The 8,039-nt window shown below is 32.2% G+C and overlaps 1 long non-coding RNA gene across 1 annotated transcript; it reads right to left on the bottom strand.

Annotated features, from left to right (window-relative positions):
• Positions 1-1,047: 1,047 nt before the first annotated feature.
• On the bottom strand, positions 1,048-4,659 carry LOC140046161 (uncharacterized). The gene is made up of 3 exons (XR_011844739.1): positions 4,440-4,659; positions 3,110-3,237; positions 1,048-2,758 (listed from the first exon to the last, which is right to left on the bottom strand). It is a non-coding gene; the product is annotated as an uncharacterized lncRNA (long non-coding RNA).
• Positions 4,660-8,039: the final 3,380 nt, after the last annotated feature.

Raw genomic sequence — 8,039 nt, 5'->3', positions numbered from 1 at the left:
TGTTGGTTGGCGTTGGTGGAAAACTGCACGTGAAACCCCAATTACGCGTTTAAGAACGCATAAATTACGCATGAATGGAAGGCAGCCATCCATAGCAATCTCAAACGAAGATGTGAGTTTGGATCTGCCGAAATGCATCAATTATCGCTGACACCGCGTCACTGCTAATGCCATGCTTACGATGACCTGATGCATAACCCACGGCTTAAATTTACGCGATCGTTATTAAGATAATCTTCTCTTACGTGACGTTATTAGGATAATCCATCCCTTTTGTATAAGGATTTCCGGTCGACTTTGACCGATGATGATGACAATTCATTTACTTCACTTGGATCTGCTCCCCGCCCTCAGTAGTATGATCAGACGTCATGCATTCCTTTAAGATGACCCGATTTGACATTATTTATAAAAATGGGCAAGAGAGTTATATTATAATCCTTTGGCATCGTCTACAGCCAACAAAAAATTAAGGAAATTGCTATAATGCGCGTCTGTGACGTCATAGTGACGATTCACACTGACTGTAGAATCTTAAAGTTTAAGTCGTTTTTCTAAGGTTAGGAATCTGAGTGCAGATCACTCATTCTCTAACCTTTATAAGGAAATACAAAGGTGTGCATTTTGCTTGCAAATGACAAATATTCTTTGAATATGCTACTGTCACATCCAGCAGTAAAACTAAATGAAAAATTAATCATCATTTTAATCAGTTGTAAAATAACTGATTGATACGGTAGTGTTTTTAAAGTGATTTGCAGACGATTTACATTCAAAGCCAAAATTGATTATTATTAATATTGATTATACTTCGAAGGTCGATAATAATTATATTGATCATTGAAGAATATTCTTTATAAATGTCATTAATAATAATTAATTTGTTTAGCATGTTATTAAAGATTTGAAATAATAATATGCCCTCTTTTAAAAAAAAAACTATTATTGAGAGAATCAATGATTGATTGATGGCAATTGAAAAACAATTTTCCTGCTTCCACATCTAAATATGTAAGCCAAGTAACAGATAAGTTTAAACGTATCTTCCTTTAATCACATACAATAATATCAATGTTACATAACACTATTATATAGATAATTATAACTAATATTAACACATGGAATATAAATACGATGTATAGATCTATAGTTATTCGTAATTATAGAAATTAATATCAATCTAATCATCTAAATATGATTATATTTAAATATTATAACACTACAGTCGTTTTCTTTATCGAACAAAATAAATGTATCAACAAGGCACGACATTTATTTATACAACACTATTAAGAAACCAAACTATACAACGTAACATTATGCGCCAATTGGCGGTGAGTTACGGTAAGTTGCGCCTGCGCATTGGCATAGTAACCATCAAAATGTCTGAATTACCAATTGCGAGGATTGGAGATATTGGTTTTTAGAATCAAGTGAATTTCTTGAAGAAACTTTCTTGGGTTTTAAAAGCAAGAAATAAAGCTTTGTCTACACTGTCAAATTTGGACAAAAAACGTGTGATGTATCCAAATATGGTAGTGATATGCACAAATCAGGTAATAATATGACATTATCGTGTCTATTAAGGGCTCGTCACATTTTTTCGTCACATAAAGTTTGATAGCGTAGATAGAACGTAAGTTTAGAGCAATAGGGAAACTATGATTTTATTTTACCTGAAGTTTGAATGATATACTCAAATTCAATACAAAAAAAATATTGTTAGGATTTACACCATAACAATAACTTCGGTTGAAGATTTTAACGATGCAGTTTTTATCAATCAGAGATGACTCTTTGGGTGTGTCTGGAACATGGCTTTGTGCTCCTCGTCTTGGATTCCATTTTGACTCCAATTTGTACCATAATTCTTGTTTTAATTTGTAAGACGGCAGATTTCACTAAGTGTATACAAACAGTATCCTAAAATACCTACACCAAGAAGGAAATAGTTTAATAATTATATTTCCTCCAGGTTTACACCGTACTTTTATTTTCATTGTTCTTTTCTCAAATGTAGATCTTATGATGTTTCATTCGGGTATAAAACTTGAGCAGAAAATGTTGTCGGCTTCCATTCAACTGATGTGATTTCATTTTCAACGCTGTCATGTCTGAAAGGCTTACTATTTTTTACGCTCACTTGGAAGTGTTAGTGTTACTTCTTTCTGGCAGTTTTTCGTTTTTTGTTTTGATTTTGATTAGGCTTGCTGCTTATTTTATTAGTATCTGCATTGAGATCCAACCACCGATACCCACAGCATTGTCATTGTCATAATTGGCCTTTGATAAATAAATAAATAAATAATGATTTTCTATAATATAAATTATCCATCACAAATTGTATATGGCGAATGGACTAATGTACAGTCAAGACACACGATATCAGTTTTGGTTTGTTAAATGAGATTCATATATGATACAAAACATAATAGCGAGATATGTTCTGTTCGTGCTGTTTTTCCAGTAATGTTTGAGTTTGTTCTCAAGATTTTAAATATAGTCTAGATAAATATGAAAACAGTAGCATGACACATTATCAACCTTGCTTGCGGTTGAACCGAAACTTCCGCCTTGATTGTGGTGCTGATGATCGGCGACACTTCGGTACTATTCGGTATCCCGAGTGTGTATTTCGTGATTTTTGAAGTACGTTGACACATCTGTAGCCGGGACAACATTCGGGTAAACCTTGTAACCAACCATGTACTGCTGTCCCGCACGCGGTGAATGTTTGCTCTGTACCGCAGTCTGGGTTCTGTTAAAAGAAGAAATAATGTAAAAACAACATTTAACGATTGTTTTGTTATTATTTTTGCTATTTTTATCGAATTCCAAATTAATTTAATCATACACGACTACCTGCCCTTGTTGCGTTCTATATTTGTCATTTCAGCATTAGCGCATCTGTATAGTGTGTATGTTGAATCATGGTAGAAAATTTGTAAAGTGTGCTTTGATTTGTATTCATATAATATGATATTGGTTATTGGTTATAAATCATTCGGTGCGGTTTTCTAGTTGTATTTTTTTTTTCTTTTGGTATCACATCATGTCTGGCTGGCGCTGTGTGGGATTGGGAAAAGGCTGACCAACCATTAATGCTTACCTTGAATATGGAAGTCTTGCGTTGTGGCTCGTTGCTTCTAGTTCGCGCGTCTATCGTTGTCAAGAGTCCTAGCAACAAGAACATTACTAATAATTCGATGAATGTTGAACATCCCATATTTTCAGAATCTGTTAATAATGGATTCATAAAACTAATCAATCAATCAATTGATTAAATAAATTGTTATTTAACAAACCATCCATCCAACAATCTATCCAACCATCTAATTAATTGTTTTTATAAATCGTTGGAAACGAATAACATGGTTTAAACGTGATAGAAGTGAAAGCAGAAGAAAAAAATGTTAAATAGTTAATGTTATAGAAAGAAAAAACACCCTCTGTTATCTATTATTTACAAAAAGAATTCACTGTAATTTATTATTTATATTCTCATATATCAAATGGCTTTTCATTAATTTCATTTCATTTTTATTTAGTTGGTTTTTGAACGTTTTATGTACGGTATAACCAACTGCATTAGTGGTCTGTACTATTGAACTCTGGTAAGGAGAATTAAGCATTTGGAAGGGTTCCTTAATTCTTTGAAAAAACGTAAATGTCAGAAGGCATGATTTATAAGTACTGTACTGTATTCGTGAATTGAGGAGGTGAAAATAGGGTAGTTGGCTGTGGTGACAGATTTATTAAAGGTTCTAGACATCCGCAAATGGGAATCCCGTATTTTTAAGAGGTTTAAAAACTTTAAATAAACTTTAAAATGTAATCTATCTTTTTATTTTAAATATTTTAAAATGAAATACCCCAGAATTTATCTGTCACAATTTTTTTTTTTCAAGAGGGCGGACTTTTCAATGGAAATGCAAACGGAATAGACATTGCAGGCATGGAACATAATAATGCCAGTTACCTAATTTGTGACGCACATTGATCATGTTGTTCTTGTTATGCGTTGTTATTAATTTCTGATGTCATTGTTTTTATTAATTCCCAGACACACTAGTGCTATTAATTTCTACACTGGACTGCAAGTCGCTGACGGTCCCGAAGGTCACTGCTAACGTAATTTTAAATCATACCATTTTGCTATGTAATACACGTTGATTTTTAAAGGTTATTACTGCACATTATTATACTTTTTAATGTAAAAATGCATAATTGTTGAAAGTATTGTTGCAGGCGCAAAGTTTATTTCTCGTGCTCGTGTTTTTACCCTAATATATTACGGCATATTAAGCCACTTAATCAGAGGCAGCGCCAGCTAAGTACATTTTTACCAATTTGCAAGCGCGCAAAGGTTGCATTATGATTGCTAATGATTAGTTGAAACTGTAATTTTTACTGTTAATGAAATAATTAGGCCTACTTACTGTTTACGTTGTGTGTAAGAAACGTTTTAACTTCACTGAATCCTTCGCCAAGAAGAGTTAGGCAAGATGAAATACTCACTCAATCAGGAGATAATTCACCATTTGGATTTGCACACAACATCAATAACACTTTGGCTAACAATGTTTGCCTGGCTATTAATTGTGAACGAAAGCCTTCAATTGATAACATTTCACTAAATCCCCTTTACTAAATAGGAACACGTTAAGTACAGTTTGGTCACATAACGCCTCGTCGGTAGTCACATGACATTGCATAACTGCCCTCTGATTGGCCAATCGAGCATTTTGTCTTTATCAAACTGTTTCTTGTTTAATACCCACTAAGCTATATTAAAAAAAACTAATAAATTGCTGATTTGTAAAATGTACAGATGAAACAGCTATTTTTTTGTCTTATGGTAATTTGAGAAAGAAAATCTACCCCTAGGAGTGATATTGGTTTACAATATGACACTTATATTGTGCTACTATTTTGTATATAACTGTGATTATAATTAAACGCCTACGATCAGAGAAATGGTAACAATACATTATGTATACCGTGGGAGTAATGGACCGTCCCGGGACTAATTTCCGTGAAACAACAAAACATAATGCACTTCGGTATAATTAATTCTTGAGATGCCCATTGTATGGGACACATTAAAAAACAATATGAGTTTTCAGCGTATACTTGTTCACACGTTACCATGGCGTCCAACAGGCGACAGTCATGGGTTCGTCACTGATTTGGTTTACTTTACGTGTGAACTCGTATTGCGTTCGTTATAATCGTGTGAATAAACTGCACTTTTAACGAATAAATGTGAATGTTAACAAAGTACAAGTTTTCATTGTATCTTAAACAGTACTGTCTTTGTACCATATTAAGCGTTAGGCCTATTTCAAGGGTCTAATTTGATGTCTACAGCTGCTATGTCTAGTCAGTCTACGTTTTTGCAATACGTTCAGACAAAGGTCTGATTTTAGTATACGTAAAGTACATTCTGTAAAACAGTAATAATAGGCCTATAGTTTAACTCACAGTTGGAACTTTGGTTTGAGAAAATCAAATCATGTTCGTATTTTGAATCGTAAATTGATGGTCGCAACGCAAACATTAACACACAAAAAACACCACCTTGCTCTTTAACGCAATAATTGTGATTGTTAACGCAAAACGCGTTAACGTCGAAGCAATTGCTGAATATTAAAATTATTGATTATTACCGTTTATGATCACGTTGAAACTCAATTCAGTATTGATTTTCGTTGTCCTTCTTGCCATTTAACATTACAAACTCACTACGTAACAGTTCCTGTAATATTATTAGTATAAGTATACGCTTTTTGCAATTTCCTAATCATATATGATTTACGACAACGCCTGCCATGTCGATAAGTAGGATGTATATACATTGTGCTCAATCTGTGCATTGCTGTCATATCTTAATATAAATCGTAGGGTATAAAACAGATAATACCGTAGCACTTGAATCATCATTCGATAAGTTTAAATTGTCCCTCTTAATGTAGCATGGATTGATAAGATAACTGATCATTGCAAAGGTTTTATACTTAAGTTATTGATAGCTGTATTTATGCATAAGAATATATTTAGATCACAAAACAGGACCAAAATATGTAAATTTACTAATAGTTGAGATAGTTAAGCACAGGTTGTTAGTTACCTGTCGCAGAAATGGAATATTAAACTGAAATGCAATACTGTAGTTTTGAACATATTTCATTATTGGGAAGTCATGACATATAGAAAGTATTGTACAACACATATTTTACTTTTGAACCTAGACAGGCTATACCATGAACTTTACGGCAATTGTACAAGGTATGCAGAAAGTTTGATTATTGTTAATGTCAGACTTTAATTTATTCATGATGTCTTACTGAACTGAAATGAGGCAGAGTTTACAATTAGGCCTATGAAGAATTCAATTTAGTTATAGGTCAGGTATCTGTGTTGATTTGTCATTATGGGTGCTCGATCTTGCTGAAATATGCCCTAAATTGTCATACTATAATATCTAAAGCCGCAATGTAAATGGCAAGAGGTGTTGGAATCATTTACTACCAAGAAAATTAAAAAACTTAAACGGACCTATAGAAAATAAGGAAACTTTACAGCAAAAAAAATAAAAAGTCAGAAGAATATTCGGCGAAACGACGTATTATATATGTCAACACACTATTTATATTGAAAATATTAAAAACGATTGTGTATTTATCAACAACCTATTTATATTGAAAAACTAGAAAAAGAATGTCTACTTACTTATATGTATTATTTATAGATATTTTTAGAAATCACAAAGCTATCTCTAACTTATTAATATTCTTTACCATCACTTCTATCAACGGACAATCGAAAGTTTTAATTAAAATATTTTTAGTAGGATATATAATTAATTCAAAATGTAAATTCAATCTCTAATCACAAAGAAAACTTAATATAACGAGAACATTATATTAAAATGATATATCAATGTCGCTTTTAAACCCGTTTTTCCTCATCGTATAATCTCCGCTGACAGCGAACACAAAGCATTCTTACTTGTTATCTCTCATATTCATTGCAGCAATTCAAATAACAGTTTCGTTTATTTTTATTAAATGTAATGTAAATAAATATAACATGTGGAATATAATAGTTTTAGCATTAAACATTTATTTAAAAGCCCTGGGTGATGGATGTCTGCATATTAATCAGAAGATTATATTTTGGAAGTTTTTAATAATCCATATTTTGTCATCTTTATCGTTCCATATTAATTTATTATCAGAATTATGGCTGGGACCTAGAAAATATTCCGTTTATCCTCCGAATCCTCAAACATTGTATGTAAATGTTGTGTAGGCGTTGAGATATTTATAGAGTTATCCGAAGAACACGACAGCACCTTCTTCTTCGTACTCTTTTTGAACTCTCTCAACTTACTGGCGGTCTGATAGAGTTTCTATCTACACCCCTAAGCTCTATCTACACTATCAAAATCGTTTGAAAAAAAAGTGTGATGTGCCCAAATATGGTAGTGATATATCATCATCATATCCATATGTGGGCACATCACATTTTTTTTTGTCACATAAAGTTTGATAGTGTAGACAGAGCTTTCGTTCTTTTTCATAGTTTCATTGACGAAAAAAACGTGATATATAGTGTACAATACACCGTATATTTTCTACAAAAACATTAGGTAGTTCATCCTAACATTAACCTTTTACAAAAATCGAGGTCGACACAGACAATGGTTTATGGAATTAAACACACTGTAAACATGATGTATAATACAAGAAGTTAATACCAGTACGACATGTCCACAAACATTTATTTATTATTTTTAATATAAACCAATGTTAAACAATGTTATTGCACTGTTCAATTATTATTATCAAAGCCTATATCTTATTTTTCTTCCGCTCATTTCTTGTTACTTCAATTTTCCAGTTACTTAATTGAAAAATCCTGCAAAAGGCCGAATAGCAAAATATTTTCTTAATTAAAATAGCATACTTACCAATAATAATAATACTATATGTATATTATTATTATTAAACAGTTGTTTTTTTTAAAATCTAAAA

This window comes from Antedon mediterranea, chromosome 4, assembly GCF_964355755.1.
Source record: "Antedon mediterranea chromosome 4, ecAntMedi1.1, whole genome shotgun sequence".
Taxonomy (NCBI): domain Eukaryota; kingdom Metazoa; phylum Echinodermata; class Crinoidea; order Comatulida; family Antedonidae; genus Antedon; species Antedon mediterranea.
Note: the sequence above shows the minus strand (reverse complement) of the source record. Positions and strands in the feature narration are given on the sequence as shown.